Genomic DNA, 4,211 nt, shown 5'->3' with positions numbered 1-4,211 from the left:
GACTTTTCATAAGATAATGCAAAACAAACAACCAGTCTCTCTGTATAAACAGTTCACAATGCAGTCCCATGGATATCAAACACGCTCATCAAAATCCCAAACTATCAGACTACCAAAGCCCAGAACAAACGCTCAGAAGAAAAGGTTTTTGTGCAGAATGTCCAGCACATGGAATGTTTTGCGATACATATTTTTCCACTGTATATAAATTACCTCAAGTAGTATTTAAGTTATCTTTTATCACGTGTGAATTTAATGTACATTGTATAGTTAGTATGTGTTCCTGTGTGTCAAGTTTGTGTCCTGTTATGTTTGTTGATAAGGATCACAGGAAGAGTAGCTACAATGTACTTGTATATTGTTAAGCTAATTGTGGATCTGAATAAAGTCAATGTCAAAGTCAAACATAAAAACGCTACCGAAAATATAACTTTAACCCTCTTGGCGAAGGTAATAATAAAATCATGATTATTTGGAAACAGCTAAGATTAAAAGCTAAAGTCGATAGAAAGAAACGCTATTATCATAGAACGAGTAATAGATTGGTAATGTCGTCAAACTATACAAACAACCAATCGTTACAGAAGCAAACAATACAAAACAATAAAACGCTGTTAGCATAAACTGTTAAAAACAACCAAGCTGTATAATGAAACATTCTTAAACAAAAGATATTCTGATTATGCAAATGACTGGCACATCTGCATAATCTATGTCTGGTTATGTACATCTTTAACTAACTTACACAGGTCACAATGTTGACAATCCAATCATTTACTACTTGTACTTAGAACAGTTATGACACTTTCACATTAATTATGCAAATTAGGGAGTTATTTGCATGATTGGTATCTGCTAATCTTCCACCTGCCACATGTTATATGTTTTTGAGTCTTATATTGGAAAACACTAAATATTACACTTTTATATGTACATGTCTGCCCAAAATAACTGCATAATAGATATCATGGAAATCCGTCATTCCTATGTTCCGTTATGCTCCTTGGAAGATTTTGACCAGAATGGCCCTGCAGTTCCAGAGCAAGCTGGTAGGAGGTCCAAACACATATCACTTCTCCCTTACATCACAAGCTACCTGCCACCGAAAAATTTAAAATTGACCTTGACCTTTGTTTTCCCAACACCTACCCACATCCCAAATATCATCGTAATCCATCCAGAGGTTTTTGATTTATGTTGACTAAAAAAAAATCCGCAAACACAAACAAACAAACTGACGCACAGACAGACAGACACACCAAAAACTATACCTCTATTTTTTTCATGGAGGTAAATATGCACTCTACAAAAACTACTAATCCCTAAACAGTTAAGCAATGCAGGTAAAACAAACATTATCAGCGTACAATTGCAAAAACTATATACAATCTGTACGAAATCAAAACATGCAGAACACCAAAATATATTGACATTTCTTAAAGAGCGCGCCAGAATTCATGTATCAATAGCTGTGCCGAAAGAAAGTGCGACCAAGATCCTTCAGCTTATGACACTATCTTATGCCACCGCAAGATCTGCTTGGAGATTACCTTAGGGTAGCCTTACTGATATGGTTACTAGTATATTAATTGTCTGTTTCAGGGCTAGCCCTTTTTAATAGCCATAGGCTAGTTGGGCAGCCCTGGCTGTGTGTTCGTTGCAGCCAAACCAATAAATAAATAAAAAAATAAAAAAATTAATTGTCTGAAGCTGGCTGTTTCAATATTAACATATTAACATTCAAAATGGAGGTTGTTTACTCGTGTTTTTGTGACGCTGTTTGGACCATATATGAAGATTAGGCTACACCCATCTATTTTCTTGGTTATCAGCTTTGCAGGATGATAACGGAGTGGGCGGGGAAAAGGAAGTAAACAAAACAAAACAAAACCAGGCATCTGCCAGAAACCAAAGTCATCATTCTAGGCTTGTTGACGTTCAGAGCAATAAATCATAGATTCTTAGTTTTTCAATAAATAGGAAGACAAGAATAGTATTCTCTGGTGGTGTCGCAATGTGAACATTCGGGGTTTGTTCATGTAGTACATGGCAAAAGTACGTGTTTTTCTTTTTCAACTCAAGAACAAATCAAAAATCCAAATCCAAAGAAATCAAATTGGCGTAACTGATACAATAGGAGACGCTGGGTTGCGAAGGTTGGTCGGGAACACTTTTAGCGAGAATTTCGCGTGAAGTGATATTTCCAATGATCGGGGCCTGTCAAGGGTTTGATCTTATGAAAGGTTTTATCAGTTGGTATATTGATAAGTTATGATGTAATAATGTTGCTGTTACAAATGCAGCATTAATAGTTTCCCGACATTTTTGGCAGCTTTCAGCTGCTCTAATGCCAGTAACTGGTGATTTGGAATTATGGAAATGTACTTACCTCACGTTTCTCTAAACTTACCTCCCAAGCTCTGCAGAAAATCTTCTGTTGCCACTTTCTTGGCAAGGAAGTATGAAGGGCTGTCCTCAGACTTCTTGTTGCAGTTGTGCCCCTCAGATTTGAGCTCGGTGTGGCCTTTAGTCAACGGATTGGAGAAAACAATGTTTGATTAGTCTAGCTTAGGTGGGCGAGTTGATTGAAGCTGACGTCACGGGTGGCACGAGGGTGCTCAAATGAACACTAATCGACCAGAAATCGATCAACTGGAAAGCGTCTTTTAGTAAATCGCAATAATGATTGTGATGACATCATCCATGTGGTCTTCAAACCCATATACAAATCTGATACAATGTTACCACCTAACAAGACAGAAATGTTTGATATGTTACTATCATGTCCTGCTGATATATCTGCCTGTGTCGGTCAATTTATATATAACTCCTTTAAAAAAGCGAGACAATATTATACTGTCTTGAACCAGCACATAATGCTAGCCTGATTGTCAATACTATTTACCATGTGTAAAATAGATTAGTTTCGTAGATTTTTAGATACCAGTAACTCATGTAGTTAAACTGCCTTGTATGTATGTATTGTATGTACAAGTTGCCATACACTGTATCCTGTACAGTTCTGTTACTGACAGTGCATTCCATAACTTTGCGTTCAATCCAGCATGTTTTGGTGGATTGTCTGCCACCTTCCTCAGGGCTTCCTCCTAACGCCCGGTCCCCAACGGCATCAGCCTATGGGGCCCTGCTATCTCATGCCCTATCAGTGGTTATTATGATTGTCGCCACAAACCAGCTGTCAACCAATCAGAGAATAGGCTTTTCTTGGGCTTTTTATCGTCGAAAGCTGTCTCACAAAGGCCGCTGGGAAGCTATCAGCCAATCATGTTACGTCTTACATAGCAGCTTCCTCCTACGCCCGATCATCAACGACTAGCTGCCCATATAAGGGTAAGCTCATTAATATTTATAAGCAGGGCGACGAGGAACTGAAAGTAACTGCGGGTAGGCCATGAGATAGCAGGGCCCCATAGGCTGAGTCAGCTAGCCGTTGGGGACCGTGCGTAGGAGGATGCCTCAGGGTAATACTGACTGGTTCTACTTGACCCTTCAGCCAGGTGTTGCTGCAATGTGAAGAATGTAGTTCCAAACATGATTGAGTACAGAACCAATACAACAGAGCAGAGAATAGCAGAAATCGATTGGTGCATTGATGACATTTTGTATGTGGGAAAGTATTTCACAATTTTATCAAGTTCATTTATGGGCCTCCTAGCAGCTCTCTATGTCACTGCAGCGGGACTTATGTTTGGGTATTTCATAATTTGAACATGGTCGTGATTAATTTTCTGACAGGCAGATTTCATTCTAGTTACCGTTTGCATGTCACTGTATCAATCTCGTCACGTACACACACAACATGCTCTGTGTCGGGAAAATTGATCCCCACTGTGTACAGTGTGACACCGTTCTAATTACAACATCTTCTCATCAGAAATCGTAACCTGAAACCCAGTCCTTCGTGGCTTGGGTGGCCTGCGTAGCTAATGTAGGCTCTCTACGGGGCAGATAAGGCTTTCTACCGCCGGGGTGATCGTCTGCACCCGGTAGGATTTTGCCCGGTGGGAGTTTAATGGTGACTGGGCAAAGTCCTACCACGTGAGAATCCTACCGGGTGCAGACGACTATCTAAGCGGCAGAAGGCTTTATCTGGCCCGTAGAGAGCTTACACTAGGTACGCAGCCCGCAAAAGCCCGCCCAAGCCACGTAATACCCCCCTCACATTGGGCGGAAGGTGATATACTTTGCCT

This window comes from Branchiostoma floridae, chromosome 7, assembly GCF_000003815.2.
Source record: "Branchiostoma floridae strain S238N-H82 chromosome 7, Bfl_VNyyK, whole genome shotgun sequence".
Lineage (NCBI taxonomy): Eukaryota > Metazoa > Chordata > Leptocardii > Amphioxiformes > Branchiostomatidae > Branchiostoma > Branchiostoma floridae.
The sequence above is the reverse complement of the archived record's forward strand: the minus strand, read 5'-3'. Positions refer to the sequence as shown.